The 19,663-nt window shown below is 29.4% G+C and overlaps 1 pseudogene; it reads right to left on the minus strand.

Annotated features, from left to right (window-relative positions):
• Positions 1–16,257: 16,257 nt before the first annotated feature.
• LOC114936373 (uncharacterized) lies at positions 16,258–18,397 on the minus strand (annotated as a pseudogene).
• Positions 18,398–19,663: the final 1,266 nt, after the last annotated feature.

Below are 19,663 nucleotides of genomic sequence, written 5' to 3' on the forward strand. Positions count from 1 at the left end.
GTCGTTTATAAGATCGAATGCGCGAATTGTGACTCTACATATATTGGACAAACAAAGCGACATTTAGAAACACGTATTAAGGAACATAAAAATAACATCAAAAAAGACACATCACACTCAGTTGTTAGTTTGCATCGGACTTGCAACGATCATGAGTTCCGTTGGGATTCTCCTGTGATTCTGCATCAAGAAAAACAAACAAGAAAAAGAGAAATAGCAGAAATGTTCTATATAAAAAACCAAAGAAAGAGCATTAATTTACAAAAAGATACGGAGAATTTCAGTGGGATTTATGATCGCGTTCTTGAAGCTATTTAATATATTATATTGTCATATGTTACATATTTATTTATTTATTTATTTATTTATTTGACTTTGTATTGACGTTTTAAAAATTGCGAAAGACACAGCACTCTGGTTTTCTATTTTCTCAACGCGTTAGTGACTAAGTTTCCTGCTAACAGTCAACATCTATTTTTTCGTGCTCACTTCTGTCAGTTATACATTGTTCATCAAAACAATGGTTAATTTTGTCGGGGGTTTGCTGTAAATTTGATTTATTGTATTAATCTGGTACGTAAACATATATATTTTTGTAAATTTATAATTATTTGTATGATTAAGCGTATTAAGAGTATATTTATATGTATATAATTGTTCATAGATTACTTGAAAAGGGCTGCAATGACAGCCGAAACGTTGTAATTTAACTAATTTTTAAAATAAATTATTGCCAGTCTGGTCGACTTTAAAATTGGAGGAGAGATTTTCATAATCTAATAAAGCATTTTGCGTATATTTTAATTTTGATGACTGCGTAAGCGTAAAGTTAAGTAAAAGATAAAATGCAATTATTTATGTTTATTTCAATTTATTGTATATGTTTAAATAATTATATACAATTATTTATGTTTATTTCATTTCAGTTTATATATATGTTCAAATGAATATATGCAATTATTTGTGTTTCTTTCATTTAAGTTTATATTTTTAAATAATTTTATATGCATTTAATTAAGATATAGGACATAAAAAAGTAAAATATTACTCCTTTTTATATTATTATTATTATTATTAGCATTCGTAATGATTATTACTTGTAATAAAAAAATTATTATTGTGTTATTTATATATAATAAATATATAATATATAAATAAAATTTTAATAGAAATTATATATATTATTTATATTATATCATATACCTTTCCTCCTATGTAATTACAATATAACAAAATGATTATGCATATATTACAGTTTCATTACATTATTGTTATATTAATGTTATTATAATATTAGAGTTTTGGTTAAATTTATAAAATTGTGTAATATAATTATTACATAACATGTTATATTGGATTGTTATGTTGTTGAGGCGGAAATTGTAACTTACATTTAAGTTATTTCTAACAACAATGTAACATTACTTAATAATTAAGTTTTGTAATAGTAATGTAACAATGACATAACCATGTTTAGTGGGAACACTATTATTATCAAAACAGAGCAGTAGTTAGATGAAAATAAATCATATAAATCACATTTATTGATTACAAAAAATTATCCACTAAAACTTTATAATTAATTATAATCATAAAAGATTTTTATATATTTTTCGATTATAAATTTAATTATTTTTATTTTGGCAATGTAGATTATTTAAAAAAAATTATTATATACGTGTGCATGTATGAAAGAATGCAATGTAGAAGAAAGAAAATAGACAGAGAGATAGAGACAGATAGATCGATAGGTATTATAGATAAATAGATAGATAGACAGATAAACAGACATATAGATAGATAGATAGATAGGTAAATCAATAGATATTTCGATAGATAGACGACAGATTGCTAAATAAATCGATATATATATATATATATATATATATATATGTGTGTATATATACATATACAGGGTGTCTCAAAAGGATCGGAACACTGAAAAATCTCGAACGATTTGCATGTCCGTTCTGGTTATTAAAAAAAGATATGTTATACCAGAGACGATATATTCGTCTGCTAGTTGCTTTTAAAAATATTTTCTCTCAGAACGATTTGCATGTGCGCGTTCTGGTTATTAAAAAAAGATATTTTATATCTTAGACGATATATTTGCCTGCTAATTGTTTCTAAAATATCTTCTCCCAGAACGATTTGCATGTGCGTTCTGGTTATTAAGGTTAGTATCCAATCGTTAGTACCTACGATGCAATGCCTGGAGTCAAATTCAAATACAGATACGTGTAATAAAAATGTCGAACTTTGCAAAGATAACAATCATTTTGTTATCTGAAGAATAGCCCTCTGGATATAAATCGTATCCAGGAAAGCATGCGCTCAAGGGCATCGCATTGTCGACTCTTCTCATATGTGGAATAAACTTCAGAGATCATTCAATAATCATATGCAAGAAATAGAGTGCCAACTTAAAGATTGGAAACTCATAAAAACTAAAACCAAAGGCCAAGAGGAAAATGGCTCTAGGAATAGCACATATAAGAATACTAGCAATGAATCCATCAATTTTTAAAAATCGGTGGAATTATTCTCAGATACGATGGATTCTAAAGTTAGTATTTAAAAAGTGTCGCCTTTTCCTAAATAATAAAAATTTATCAAATCAATAATTTGTTATATTCCAATACATATCGTCGCAAAAAGACGCTTCAATGCAAATGTCTCGTTTGCTATAATCGGATAGACGAAAAAAAAACATTTTGTGGCTGCGTTCTCACGAGAATGGGCGATGGAAGGGCCCATTTTATCCTTGATATTTAAAAAAATATTATATAATATTTTTTCATTATCAAGTTACATATAATTATCAATATAATTACTTATCACATTCACATGTGTGTGTATGAATATATTTACTGAGCATTCACATGTGTGTATAAATATATTTACTGAGTGTTTTAAATAAAACGTTACAATTTTTTATTTCTATAAGTATAATTTTGAGAAAATAATGCTGCAAATAAAAGTTCCAGTATTTTAACAGAGATATACATATTTTAATGTTACAGCAATGTTTGTAGAAGGCAATTTTCAATATCATTAGTCAACTTGATTATTTTATATTGATTAGTCTAAGTATTTATGTAAATTGATTCCTTGTAACATATTCTGTATACAGGATAAAAGTCAATAATTAAACGGTTTACGAGATATTTTACATAATCTAACATATTTTGATATAAAAAATAAAAAATATTTTGTAAATAAAATATTTAGTGTTCGATAATACTTTTATGTATAGAATAATTATAGACAAATAAAAAAAGATACACAGTGAAAAAAATATACAATTTGCTACATGCAGCTATATATATTTTTTTGTAAAAACAACATGTTTGTTGTTTATACTAATTGTTTCGTCTAATTATTCTATACATAAAAGCAAGACCATTGAAAACTAAATATTTTACGAGATATTTTGTATTTTATATCACAAATATGTCAGATTATGTGAAATATCTCGGAAACTATTCAATTCTTGGCTACATTTCCTTATATTTTTTATGCAGAATATTACAAAAAATCTATTTACATAAACGCTTAGAATAATTCTATATAAAATAATTAAATTGACTAAATAAATAAGCTTGAAAATTGCCTCTTACAAACATTTTTATGACATCAACTATGTCTCTTTTAAGATACTAAAATTTTTATTTAAAACATTTTTTTCTACAAACATTTTTAGCAATAAAAATTTGTAACGCTTATTGAAACACCTGGTACATATTTATTACATCTCTATTCTTCCCATATATATATGTTAGATTATGTAAAATATCTCGTAAACCGTACAATTATTGACTTTTACACTGTATGCAGAATATGTTACAAGGAATCAATTTACATAAATACTTATTATTAGACTAATCAATATTAAATAATCAAGTTGACTAATGATATTGAAAATTGCCTTCTACAAACATTTCTGTAACATTAAAGTATGTATATCTCTGTTGAAATACTGGAACTTTTATTTGCAGCATTATTTTCTAAAAATTATACTTATAGAAATAAAAAATTGTAACGTTTTATTTAGAACACTCGCAGTAAATATATTTATACACACACATGTGAATGCTCAGTAAATATATTCATACACACACATGTAAATAATAAGTAATTATATTTATACAGGGTTTGTCCGGAAAGTAATGCGTCGCATTTTTTTAAAAAAGAATTTATTGATCGCATAGGTAAAACAACTTAAAATTGTTCGAAGTATGACCCTTCTGCGTCAATACATTTTTGCCAACGCGATTTCCATGCGTCATAAGATTTCTGGAACTCCTTGACTGGGATGCTGTTCAGGGAGGCCGTCGAAGTAGCTTGTACGTTGTCAACCGACTCGAGCTGTTGTCCTTTGAGCTCCCTTTTCAGCCGAGGAAATAAAAAAAAGTCCGCCGGGGCCAAGATAACGTTGTTCAGGAAATTGGGATTATCTGCACAGAGTTGCTTGAGTTCTTCACAAACTTCCACTCGGTGTTGCTTTTGCGCATCGGTCAACACTCTGGGCACAAGTTTTGCGCAAATCTTCCGCATGGCCAAGTCTTCCGATACAATCTCGTGAACAATCGTTTTCGGCAAGTTCAATAATTCCGACATTAAGCGAACATTCATTCGACGGTCTGAATTCAATAATTGGCGCACACGAGTCACATTGTCGTCCGTTCGCGATGTTGACGGGCGTCCTGCGCGGGCCTCGTCGGCGACCTCCTTCCGACCTTCTCTAAACATCTTGTGCCATCTGTTTGACTGCGATTTGGAAAGGCAATCGTCCCCGAAAACTTTCTTGAGCATTTCAAAAGTTTCCAGCGGCGTCTTGTCCAGCTTCACGCAAAACTTTATCGCATAGCGTTGCTCTATCGTTCTCTCCATCACAAGTTCGACGCGACCACTAAGCAGAGGTTCACAGAATAAGCCGTCCTAACCCTCCAAGCGCATGGAAACAATTGAGCGACCTACCGTTGGAAAGCTAAGGGTACCCCCCTTCCTCCCCAACCGGTCCCATCGCTCTGCGATGTATAGTCGCGTCACAAAAAAATGCGACGCATTACTTTCCGGACAAACCCTGTACATACACATGTGAATGATATATATATATTATATATGTATATAAGAATTGCATGTAAATATATAAGCAAAAAAACAAATATATATATATAATATTATTGTGTTTAAACTATGTGATAAAGATAGACACAATTATGTATGTATGTTTTACTGTCATTGACACGCTTAGATAAAAACGCGTGTGCGAGATGATTCAACAGTAAAAATATATTATGTTGTCTAAAAAAATATAATATGTTGAACACAATAAAATTTTTTTTTTTTGACATGCATGTAAATTTTTAATATATGGAAACTGCCGATAATAGCGAAATTAAAATTGTCGGTAATTATCGACAATTTTAGTTCCGCTTAGATGAGGGCGCTAACCCGTCGAAGTTCGGCCAACGCTCCGGCATTCCCTTTTAGTTTCTTTTATATAACTTTTTATTGACTATACTGATCAATAAATCCTTTTCCACGATTAAAGAAAGTACTTATAAAAACGGACCGCGCTAGCTATGTTTGCATATATAAATCATATAAAAATCAAAAATTATAGTTTTGTTTGAAAAATATTGAATTTTCTATCTTTATCTATTTATTTTTTTCTCTATCCTTATAGGTATAACAAAAATAAAGTAACATGTAGAAGCTTTTTGGATCGCAAATTATCAATGTAAAGTAAAATTGGTAAAATTATGTTTACATAACAAAATATTGAAAAAAATAGCAAAAAAATAGAAAAAACAATGTAGAATAGAGACTTGAGAATGTTTCCGTTGCTCATTACATATATTATTGACACACACACACACTATATACATTTTTCTTTAATATTATTATACAACATACTAATTATCTATACATAACATATATTATTTATTATTTTTTTTTATTAAATATATTTTTTTTGTTTTATATTTATATTTTTTGTAAGAATTTTTTTATATCTTTTTTATTTTTATTTTTTTCTTTTAACTATTTTAAAACTTAAATTTTTTATTCCTCAAAATATGTGCAGTAGTGCGGACAATCAGAATTTTTTGGATCAAAAAAATGCTCTATGCACTTTGATTTTTTGCACCAAGCACATCTAAAAATTGCATTATTGTGACAAAAATCACAAATAGGATCACAATTTTTAAAACAAAAATATACAGGTGTTTCGCATTTAGGTGGTTTCTCTTCAATATAGCCACTCTTATACCACGCACAATTTTCATCTCCCAGGTTCGTAAATCTGTTTAAATATGCGTGGTATAAGAGTGGCTATATTGAAGAAAAACCACCTAAATGCGAAACACCTGTATATTTTTGTTTTAAAAATTGTGATCTTATTTGTGATTCTTGTCACAATAATGCAATTTTTAGATGTGCTTGGTGCAGAAAATCAAAGTGCATAAAGCATTTTTTTGATCCGAAAAATTCTGATCGTCCGCACTACTGCACATATTTTGAGGAATAAAAAATTTAAGTTTTAAAATAGTTAAAAGAAAAAAATAAAAATAAAAAAGATATAAAAAAATTCTTACAAAAAATATAAATATAAAACAAAAAAAATATATTTAATAAAAAAAAATAATAAATAATATATGTTATGTATAGATAATTAGTATGTTGTATAATAATATTAAAGAAAAATGTATATAGTGTGTGTGTGTGTCAATAATATATGTAATGAGCAACGGAAACATTCTCAAGTCTCTATTCTACATTGTTTTTTCTATCTTTTTGCTATTTTTTCAATATTTTGTTATGTAAACATAATTTTACAAATTTTACTTTACATTGATAATTTGCGATCCAAAAAGCTTCTACATGTTACTTTATTTTTGTTATACCTGTAAGGATAGAGAAAAAAATAAATAGATAAAGATAGAAAATTCAATATTTTTCGAATTTAAAGGTCTATGAACTATTCGTAAAACTGCGTATGGGCACAAATAAAAAAATACGGGTCAAATATTTTTGGTAGTACTACATTTGTACCAAGTTTAAAAAAGATCGGAGTGTACCACTTGGGTAGGGTTACTTGTAAGTACATGAGGTAGGATGACGGTTTCGATGGGCCGTGACAATTGCATGTACTTGTTATTAGCCTATGCGTATCGACTTGAACATTGACTAAAACCACCGCGTATACTCCGTTCGATAAACATAACCATGTCAATGTCTGTTAATAATTCGAATTTTATATTTGTGTGTTTTAATATAGCGTCCCATGTATATCCCGAAAGAGTATAGTAATACGTAGGGTCAAGCTCATAACTTTTTATACAACTGTCGCGAAAATTTTCAAATATATCTGCTAATAACAAGACATCAATTTTTAAATATAAATCACTATATTCACCTAGCGTTCGAAGGGAGAATCAGTTCCATACGTTCTCGGCATGCGCGTAATCACTCTCGGTTACTTTTTCACCGGTTAAAGAACTGTAAAATGATTCGCGCGGCGGTAAACATTCATCTTGCAATTTGTCGACACAGCCTATATATTCATATATAGACGCCTTTCCGTGACAAAAAATTGAATTTTTCACTAGGTAAATTTTGAAACTGTAATTGTAAAATTTTTAATTTGTCTTTATTCAGAAAAGATGCCAATTTTTTAAGACTAGCACTGAGAAATTTATATGAGTTTATGAAACGTAATTTAATATGATTTTTTGAATTATTGTCTTACGTCAATCTAACAGTTTTCGAGAATGAAATGTATTTTTCTTTTGTTATCGGAAGTAATTCGATTTCTTCTTTGAACGTCTTCGATAATAAAATGCGCGTCGTAGCCGGACAGATTATGAAAAACTACCGGAATACAAAAAGATTCTTTATAATTTAAATTGCAATTTGAGTGCGCGGGACCTCTGTACCGTCCGGTGAGATGGCAATGATCGCGAACGCGTGTATCGTCTTGCTCAAACGGTTTTTCACATATACATATGACAATGCGTTGCCCACTCGTCAGATGTTAAATTTACCATAAGGACGTTTGTGCTTAAAATATTTTTTACACGTATTGCTAAATTTTTTAGTTCTTCGGCAAACCACGCCACGCAATCGACACTATGGCGGGAATTATAAGTAGATAATGAATTGTCGTACGAGCAATGTACATAATAAGCTAAACTAAATACTTGATGATGTTGATAAGTTTTTTCTTCTTCCATTTTTCTCAAAACGCATTCCAAGTCAGCGTACACCACAAACGGAAGCCACTCTTTTCTGTTGTAGTTGTCGAAGCCGAGCCACTTGTTCTTGTCGTTCGGTAACCGGATAGCGCAGTTATTCAATTTTCTACAGTCTATCGTATACGTCTGCAACTGGTCCTCCGATCCAAAATAATGTAAGCATCTGTAAAAAAATTATAATTTTAATTTCAGTTTAATAAATACATACGTACCGATCGCAGATATATTTTCTACATTTCTTTTTACTCAGTTGCGTGCCGACAAGTTAAGATAAATTCTTTATCCAAGCGAAATGTCCGACGCTGTTTTCGTCTTGCACGTACAGCAAATTGACGTGTCGGTCTTTCTTTTTCTCCGAAAGATGTAGCGGAACGATACAGTTCTCAATGCTGTACACATTTACGGAGATGTCGGTGTTTGCAAGTTCAAACTTTTTAATTTGATTCACAGTCACTGGAAACTCAATGTTTTGGAGATTCAGCACTGTTGTGTAATGCGGATAGGATTCTCGATCGGTGTCTCTTTTAGATATAGAGCGGCCACCACTGACCATGCGAAACATGCATTGTCCGCTGATCGCGCATTAACCACCGTTCTCTTTATCACAATTTTTCGCGATAATTTGATATGGCATCTCGCGCGCATTGGATTATACTTATTTATATTCACAGTTAAATCGATTATTCGCGACAATGCCCAACCGCTATCGCGTTCCTGGAACTCTTCTAGCAATGCTAGCGTGGGCTCGATTACGCGGCGCTCGTATCACTCGCGTAAATCAGACGTGCGAAAAAGTTTAAAGTTTATTATTGATATTTTTATTGGCACGCTTATCACCCGATACAAACTCGCCGTTGAATACAGTGTTCACCTTTACAGTGATGTGTCTCTGCAACATATTTTGCACGTTCTCAATTATAATGGCTTTAGCATTTTCCAAAAATTGTCGCGGTTTGATATAGTCTGCATCAATTACCGCACCGGTCAGTATATGGCTCTCGAACACCGTATCGATTTCGCGCCAAACAAGTCTTTGCGCGTTATCGCTACCGTCGATATTGCTACTGTTACTGTATTCACCACCAATACACATATATCGTCTCTGCAAACGTATCTTTACACCCTCGAGTCGCACTATTCTAGCCACCATAGATTGTCTATGTCCAATCAAAAGTCGTGGACGCTTGACACGGCTGCATTTTTCAAGCTGTGCGATAAATTCTTCGCACTGTTGCAACCATTCAAAAAATTCGTCCAAGGTGGCGACTTGGCGGGACCGCTCCAACAGGTTACGCTCAATATGCTCTGCGTTTTCCATGTTTTTTTTAATCACTATTATGCCACTGACACAAAAAAGTAATTGCTAAACTTTTTTACCACTGCATCTATGCATTCTCAAATTGTACTATGGCTTGACGCGCTCTCATTCTTCTTATATGTTTAAAAAGAGGTAAATATTGTAGGCCAACTAAACGAGCAATTAAATGAGATCTAAAGATTTATTAATAATTAAATAATTAAATTCTCATTCCGTTAGAGAAACAATATACAGCGTAAACGTTTCGACTGCACTACAGTCTTTTTCAATACGTAAAAATCAAATATTAAAATACAAAGTTAAATATTAAAATATAAAGTTGGTTAAACATTAAATTACAAAGTTAAACGATTCTTTGCTGATGACCAATAGATGAGTAAGCCGATTGGTCTGAGATTCCAAGTTTTGCGACATTTAATCATGCTGTGGATATTTTACGCGAATTAAATTAATGTCAGATAAAATTAAAATTAAAAAATCTTTCAACTTACATTATCGTTTTAACAAGTTCTTCTTCTCGACATTTCAAGTGTGTGTTGCGAAGTCTAAATAACAAATGTCGAGGTAGAGAGTGTGATGTATTTATTTATTACCAATGTTTTTTCTAAACTATGTGTGTGATTCAGCTAATTTTTTAAGTATGTCAAAATAGCTACTGTCTAGCAATTCGGTGTCTCTGTTTAAATTAATTCCATTTTTCTGTTCTTTAATATGGATCATTTCAGATATTAGCCTTTTATGGTAATTCTTTTCATGATCCATAATCTTAGTGTTATCCCAGTCAAATGTATGCTGTTCATTTAAAATGTGTTCCATGACAACCGAATGTTTAGCAGAGTCTAATTTAATATTATTTTTATGTTCTTTAAGTCTCGTTCCTAACTGTCTTTTTGTCTGTCCGACATATGTGGCGTCACAATCATTGCAATTTAATCTATAAATAACATTAGAGTTCGTGGGACAATCATTTCTGTCCTTTTGAACCTTTATGAAGTCATTCAATTTTTTAATGCAACGATATCCTACCACTACGTCAGGTCTTCTTATTGCTGAAGCGACTTTATCAGAAATTGATTCTATATATGATATGACAAAATATTTAATGTTCGTATTTGTGTTATTAGTATCTATATATTTTTGTTGTTAGACTTGTTAAATTTCTTCGTTGAAAGATTTTTCAATCTGCGTTTTATTTCTATGAAAATTAAGTCAATAGGATAACCATTGGATAGCAAAATATTAATAGCTTTCTCTATATTTTTTTTGTGAAATTGAGAATGTGATAGCAATATAGCTCTATCTACCAAGCTATAAATTGTTCCTATTTTATGACAAGTCGGATGATTTGAAAAAAATGAGAGTAATCTACCTGAGAATGTCTTTTTGTGATACCAATCTAAATAAATTTTGTTATCTATTACTTTGATCATTATGTCTAAAAAACTTATACACCGATTATCCTCTTTTTCTAATGTAAATTTTAGTCTATCGTTATAATTGTTGAATTCGTTCAAAACATATGTAATATTGTCAACGGAAGTGCATAAAATAATGTCATCTACATAACGGAAATAAAAAGTCAGTTCGCAATTTAAATTACTAATTACCAATGTTTCCAAGTCCTGCATGACCATATCGGCAATGATCGGAGAAAGTGGGGAGCCCATAGGAGTCCCATAAACTTGTTTATAAGTTATGTTATTGAAAGTAAAAAATGTAGAAGTTAATATAAATTTGATCATACTTATGAAATCATTTTTGGGAATCTTAGTGTGTGACTCTATGAAATGCCATCTACTATTGATACCGTTTAATGCAAGATCTATGGAAACATTAGTAAATAATGAAACAACATCCAGTGAAATTATTGTGTCGGAATCTTTTAGTGTTTTTCCTGATAGAATGTTGCATAAATCAAAACTGTTATTTATAAAACTGTCAGCTCTAGGAAGGCTATCTTTTAAAATTTTATAAAAAAAGGAAGCAATATTATATAAGGAAGTGTTTATTGAGGAAACTATTAATCTAAAAGGAATATTTTCCTTATGGACCTTGAGAAGCCCATAGGCTTTGGGGAGAAGGGAATCACTAGAAAATAAATAATAATATTCCTTCTTGTTTATGATGTCTTTTTTCAACCATTTTTTTTAAAAATTATTAAGTTCTTTTTCTATTTTTATTGATGGATTATTTTTGACTGTCAAAAATAATTATTTTTATATATATATATAAAATCCCTGCCAAAGCTGATTGACTAAAATGGCAGTACTTGGCACTCTGTTGGTGTTCCTTAATTCGTGTACTGATTTTTCTCCCAGTTTTTCCTATCTATACTTTTCCGCAGGAGCAAGGAATCCTGTATATACCTGGTGTTTCTAAGTGTGGTCTCCGGTCTTTGGGATTAAGAAGTAGTTGCGCAATCTTATTTTGAGGTTTGGAAATTACTTTGATGTTGTGTTTACCCAGGATCCTGCTAATGCGTTCTGTTGTACCCTGAAGATACGGAAGGATCGTCTATTTTTATCTTCTTTTTCTTCTTTTTTTTTACTTGATGTACTCATATTTGTAGAACTGGAGATTTTATTTTTCAGCCTTTCAGTTGTTCGATGGATGTCTTTGCTGTTGTACCCATTCTTGGTCAAGACTTGGTTGAGATGTTCTAAGTCTTCATTCAGGAAAATTGGTTCAGAAATTGTTAAGGCTCTGTATATTAATGAACTGATAACAGAATTCTTTTGAGTCGGGTGATGATGAGAGATGGCATGGAGGTAACGGTCTGTAAGTAGGAATACTAGGGGGGTTCTAACGCAGGTCCTCTAAGGGGCGAGAGGGTATCTTGAGAGCGCGGGGGGATGATGTCACGCGGGGCGGGGGTTTTCGTTGGCGAGGGGGGTATGCCGTAGGAGGGGGGTAGGTCCCTAAGCATGTTTGATAGATGTTTATCTTTTTTTTTGAGAGGGGGGAGGTCCCAAGCATGTTCGCAGATGTTTATCTTTGTGATTTATGACTGTCCGAATTTAAAACCGAGCACTCCAAAATCCATAAAACTCATTTTATGGGCATTTTATTGTATTTATATATATAATAAATAATAATATAATGTAATATATATATATATATATATATATATAGTATATATATGTAGTAGCTAGATTAATCTGTTATTATTTATTAATTATGTGTACATTTATAACGTAGATTAAATCACAGCTATTAATCACATAGTTCTATAATTGCATTCTTACATCACAGTAATTACATAGTAGCTAGATTAATCTGTTATTATAGTATTTCATAAAAATAAAAATAAATCATAGATTTTTTTAATTACGAAGAAGAACAATATCGAATAAACTTTGTACTTATCATAAAACATAAACGTACACATACATATTATATAAACTTTGTACTTAAAATTATCTCTCTGAAATTAAGTTACTACACATAGATGTAAATTACACTTGAAAATTTAGATACAAACTTATAATATCTGCAAACAAACTTTCATATAAAAGTATCACATGTAAAATTTAGGAAAATACGTTTAAGAAAACAAAAACAGACATCCAACATTTGCTTTATTAGTTTGTAAGTTTATATTACAGTTTGCACATATCATAAGCTAAATATAAATAAAATAAAAAAAAATAAAAATAAAAATAAAATAATAGCAAAATTGCTAAAATTGCTAAAATAATAGCAAGACTATGTTTTGATATTCGTATTTAAAAATAATGTTTTCATTTTGTTTATACTCAATCGACTTCTACAATCTGTCATAAAGAGACCTGCCTTTGAAAAAAGTCTTTCACATGGAACAGATGTTCCTAAAGCACACAAATATCTTTTTGCTAAATTTGAAAGATATGGGAAATATTGCGCATTTTCTTTCCACCAATTATTTGGATTTTCTTGTCGTGGAAGTATTTCTACTTCATCAACATATCGTTGAATTTCAATTAAAGCTCTGCACATAGGCGTTTTTTTTGGTTTAGTAACAGCAATGTTATCAAACTTGTACCATACAGATAATTCGTCTTCTAAATTATTTTGATTTAATGACCTATTATTTTCATTTACACTATTATATCTTGTGTGTTCAATGTCCACACTGTTTGTTAATGATGAAACCACTATTCTTTTTGCATGTTCAGCAGCGTTTGTGTTAGAAAAAGCTAACATTTTGAATCTAGGATCCAAAAATGTACATATTGATAACGTAGTACTACTCTCTATATTTCCAAGTCTCACATTAAAGCCATATTGAAGTTTAGAGATTACATTCAATAGAAGAGGTGAGAAATTCTTCGTGTGTAAAGTTGTACATATGTTTTGTAAACCATTTGTTAATGGAATGACTAGGGATGCAGAACAACATTTTTCTCCACTAATTGTTTTTGTCACTGCTTCAAATGGCTTTAATACCTGACACAATTCATTAATTATTTTCCATTCTTCTATTGTGAGTATTGGAAGGTCTTTATCTAATACAGCTAAAATACTACGAATAGCAGTTTCAAGTTTGGAAAATCTTCTTAACATGAAATAAGTAGAGTTCCATCTAATATGTACATCCTGAATAAGTTTTAAAGGTTAATCACCATTATTTTTTTGAAATACATTAATTTCTCATTTGAGATACAACTTCTTTTAAAATGAGCAACAATAATTTTAATTTTCTCTAAAATTTCAGGAATTCCATCAGTGCTTAGAGCATCATTAACAATTAAATTTAAAGTATGAGCAAAATAACTAAGGTGCTTCTATCCTAGTTCTTTAGAAATAGCATTTTTTATATTACTAGCACTATCTAATACTGCTAACACAATTTTTTTTTTAATACCCCATTCTTGTACGACTTTTCTTATTTTATGTGCCAGATTTTTACTTGTATGGTTTGTAGACATTGCTGAACATTCTAATAACACAGATATTAATTCAAAATTATGATTAATAAAATGAACTGTTACAGCAATGTAACTTTCAGTATTTTTTGACGTCCAGCAATCAGTAGTTAAACAATAACTTAAGCCAGAATTGACTAGTTCTTTGGTGTTCGTTAGACATTCTTCATAAAGACTAGGTATTGCCGTTTTAGAAATAAAATGCCTTGAAGGCATTTTATAGTTTGGATTTAGTGCTCTAATAAATTCTATAAATGCTTTTTCCTCTACAATACGGAATGGATGGAAATCTTTAATAAATAACTGTAATAACTTATTATCAATTATTTTTTTCTCTTTAGTAGAAATCCAGATAGCAAGTTGTCCACAAGTTGCTGTCAATTTGCTTGAAATTGCTTTGATTAATATAAATTTAACATATAAAACAGGCAATAAGAGCCAAATCGCGGATGACCGTGCGTTATCCTAAACGAAACTAAATTTTTTCGTTAGAATTTAAATACCTGTGCACAAGGCACCAAATTTTACTTGGACACGGCCAAGATATAAAATTGGAATAATCTCTACAAGAGATTTAATTCCATACATCCCCTGTTTCCCCTCTAAGGAAATAGATGTGAGAGAAAAATATAGATCCGAAAGTCGTTGAATCGGGAAACGAATCCGAGACCTTTGCTTTGATTAAGTTGTTTTCAATATTGAGGAAAACGGTTTCCGATTTTGCCTATTAGATTGTCGATTGTTATTGCTATCGACAATTGTGAACAATTTGAGAGCAACAGTTGCTTTCTTAAGAACCGTTTGTATAAAATGTTATTGGAAATCACAGAGCAAGATGACGAAAATAGTTTTCGTTTAAAATCTTAATCCAATTAGTTGCTAGTAATCTGATGAATATTTTGAAGCAAACCGTTGCCATAAAAAAAGCTAATTTGATAGGGTTTTGGTTATTATTAGGTTAATTATTAAAGATAGAGTTTTTGCAATACCGTCTTTCAGATACGGTAAACGCTAAAGATCGTGTTATTGGGTAACTGTGCATGCACAGTAGTTATTTATTTTTCGACCTAATGACGTAATTTTTGCGTTTATCGTATCTAAAAGACGGTATTGCAAAAACTCTATCTTTAATAATTAATCTAATAATAATGGTATTGTAAAATTCTCTTTTATATATATACAAAAAACGCACATGACGATTGAAAATATATGTATACATACGTATTTTATTTGATGACTATCAGTTTGTATAATTTCGTTAAAATACTTGACAAAATATTTTTATATAACAATAATAATTATATGCATATATATATATATATATATATATATATATATATACGATAATGTGTATATATATGTAAATTGTTTTTTTTTTGTATGAAATTGCCATCACTTATTTCTTAATCACACATTTTGTCACTCAATTTTTATATATATATATATATATGTATATATCAGAATTATGATTCGCATTTAATATATATATAAGCCAAAAAATATATATATTTTTTAACATATAATATAACTTTAGACTTTATATAACTTTTACTTTATAACATGCTACAAATATACGGTTATAAATGCATGAAATATAAATATTATCAATTTCTTCAAAGAAAAATCAAAATTAAGTTCTTTATTTTATGTATCTTATTAAAAACAAAAACAAAAATTGAACTAAAACTTGATAAAAAAATATCTATAAAATATCTTAACCGTGTATTATTAATCGAAAATTATAAAAGGAGGATAAAATTCATATATAAAGTTAATCATCAATATTTGATGAATGCTCATCGCTCTCGTCGCTGTTATTTATTTCTATATCTTCATCGTTATTGTTATTTTGTGGTTGATTTCTATTATTCTCGTGATTGTCAATATCTTCATCATTGTATAATGCATCTGCAGCAGCCTACAAATTTCTTCGGTTTCCTTGTACACCTGGATGTCTGCCCCTGGCATTTCGAAATCGTTGTTTTGCCACTTTTAAAGATGCGACGACTTCTCTTTGAAATTCTTCCCTGGTTGGTTTAAGGTAGTACCGATTCGACGCTACGGCTTCTGAAAAATAATAGATAATTTATTATTAAAATAGATGATTTAATATTAAAACCAATATTGTATAAAAATGAGACAGTGGAATAATTAATATACATACGGTAAATTGCTTGACATAAAACTGTATTATAGAATGACACTTTATTATCATTAACTCCCCACCACGTCAATTGCCTGGCCACTTGCGTTGTAATGGCTTCCTTCATGCATTGATGCACGCTGTCTTTTAATGTTATACAGTTTAAAAACTTGAAGTAGTGTACCTATATATATATATATATAAATACAAATTAATAAGCTTTATTAAAACTCCTAATGTGAGATGCATATTTAAATTAGCGAACATATTCAAATAGGCGAAAGAGTCATATGCGGATAATAGTACAAAAATGAATTTTTTATCAAAACTAAATAGATGTACTCTCAAGGTACAAACTTTTTTTTATACATACAATACCAAGAAAATAATTCACAATTTGAGAATTTTAAATAAAAATACAAATTATTATAACAAAAATAAAAAAGATTAATGAACCAAGCTAATAATTATATTATTCTGATATAATTGTTAAATAATGATTCTGCAAATATTTCGATCTGTCATCTTCATTACGATGATATGGTCACGGTGACTTAAAAAATAAACATGAAAATAAATATAATATACATGAAGATTAATTCGCACGATTCAACAATTTAAATTCTTTACGAAATTAATGTCGAAATGAAAAACGAATTATGATTATATACAAAAAATTTTATAATATATATAATTAAAATATAAAGTTAATTTGTATACATTAAAAATGAATTAATTTAATACATACGACTTCATCGTAAACAGCGTTGTCCTTTCTAAACATTTGTATTGTTTGTACTGTCGAAAATGGAAGGATTTGTGGTTTCATGGGAATTCTATTAATAACATTGGATTCGAGTTTTTGCTCTATTGAATCCAATCGTTCATTTGTTCTTCTGAAATTGATTTTAATTAGTAATATTATAAAACAGTATAGTGTGAGAAAAGGCCAGATGTAATATTAACGGTAATAGTCTAATTGATTTGTTATTTATGTGTAATATTTCATATTTATTGAAACTTTTAAGTATATAAAATTATTATCTATCTTCAATATTAGTTTAATAAGAAAATATATAACGTACTGTATTGTATGTTGTAAATCGCGAAGTATTTCAATAACTTGCATTTCATTTCCTTCTCTTCTTTCTGCTAATAATGCATTATTTTCCAATTGTATTTGCTGCATAATTTTAAATGGCTCATTATTAATTGGTGCTGTATTTCCCAATTCTTGGATTTGACTCGGTTCTTTCAGTAAGTGGATTTTCATTGACAAATGCAACATTTGAAAAAGATGGTTGTAAATTGTGTAGCAATTGCTTTTCATTCTCTAAGAGTTGAATATTATGTGGTTGAGTAACTGATGTGATAGTTTCCAAGATTCCTTTATGTTGCATGTCATTCTTCATTAAATGTATGTTCGAGTCTTGAGTACCACGATAAAAACTGTTTTCATTAATACTGGATTGTTGCGATATACTTGTAGCATTATTCGTATTAAACAAATACGAATTATTAACAGCTTGTTGTTGCATATTTTTTGCAAAATTGTTCGTTGTGTTTTGTTTAGTATTATTAAAATTCTGTCTACTCAGAGGTATTGAATGATACGATACTTGATTATACTTTTCATTTTGATTACATGTTTTTTTGATTTGTGTGTTTAAAATTTTTATTGGATTTTGGTAGATCTCATCGGATATTATGCGCACCTTTGTAGCTGTCGATTTTGAATTCTTATTGAAATTTGAATTACATGACACATTTTCATCATTGATAATATTGCGGATATTCTGTAAAATAATTGAAACTTTTTTCTTTGTTTTTTCTTCATCAATATATTTAGATTTTTTAGCTTTAACTATTGATTTGCATCAACTAAAATAGCTGCTAAATTCTCCATAAAAATTACTTTATCACGTTTCATAATTTTAATTCTATCTACATTATTTGTACATAAATTAGTAGATTGTTCATTTAGAGAAAATTCTGCAATCGGAAAAAGTCTTTTGTGCAAAATAATTTACAATGCAATTTTTAACATTTTGAGATTCCATATTTTCATTAAAGTTTTCAAGCGAAGTGTTTACAGGATAAACTAAATGATTTTCTATCAAAAGTGATTTTGTTACATTAACTGCTTTTCTTATCATTTGTTTCTGACGAGCTTATCTTAATCTTTGTTGCCTTTTCGATACCATATGAAGAGGCTTGTAATAGCGCGAATTGTTAGCTTCCAACTGGATTTGCTTTATTTTTGAATTATTAGATCCACATATATTTTTTACACTGCAAAAAAATTAAAATTTAAGTGGCTATATATATATATATACCATTAACACCTTGGTCTTCCAGGAAATATATATTATATATATAAATTGTTTTAAATTTTATGCATTAAATAAAGCACATAATCTTTTATGCTGATATATTTTTTCTAGTAAAAGATATGTTGAATAAATAATATAATAAAGACTGAGATATTTATTTTGAAATAGAAACATGTGCAAAAAAGCTATTTCCAAGTACAGAACTATTATTGTAAACCACATATATTTATATTTTTTATTATAATTATACTATTAGATATATAAATATATATCAGAGAAAATGTAAAAATAATGTAAATGCGAATCATTGGAAATTCACTTCGCTTATTGCAAACAATGTATGACAAAAATATTGTTGCAATGAGAGATTATAGGTTAGGATACAAATTTTGCGAATGTAAATAATATAAAAAAAGGTAAAAAAAGGCGACCAGTTAAGGGCACGCCATTAACAAAAATTATTTATTGCAAACCCATGTAGAATCCTATCCTATTGCAAACCCATGTAGAATCCTATGAAAAATTAATCATTGCAAACCCATGTAGAATCCTAGGCAAAATTAACCATTGCAAACCCATGTAGAATCGTACCCATTGCAAACCTATGTGGAATCCTATGAAAAATTAACCATTACAAACCCATGTAGAATCCTATGAAAAATTAACCATTGCAAACCCATGTAGAATTGTATTAAAAATTA

This window comes from Nylanderia fulva, unplaced genomic scaffold (genome assembly GCF_048542155.1).
Source record: "Nylanderia fulva isolate GAGA-0341 unplaced genomic scaffold, ASM4854215v1 Scaffold73, whole genome shotgun sequence".
Classification (NCBI taxonomy): domain Eukaryota; kingdom Metazoa; phylum Arthropoda; class Insecta; order Hymenoptera; family Formicidae; genus Nylanderia; species Nylanderia fulva.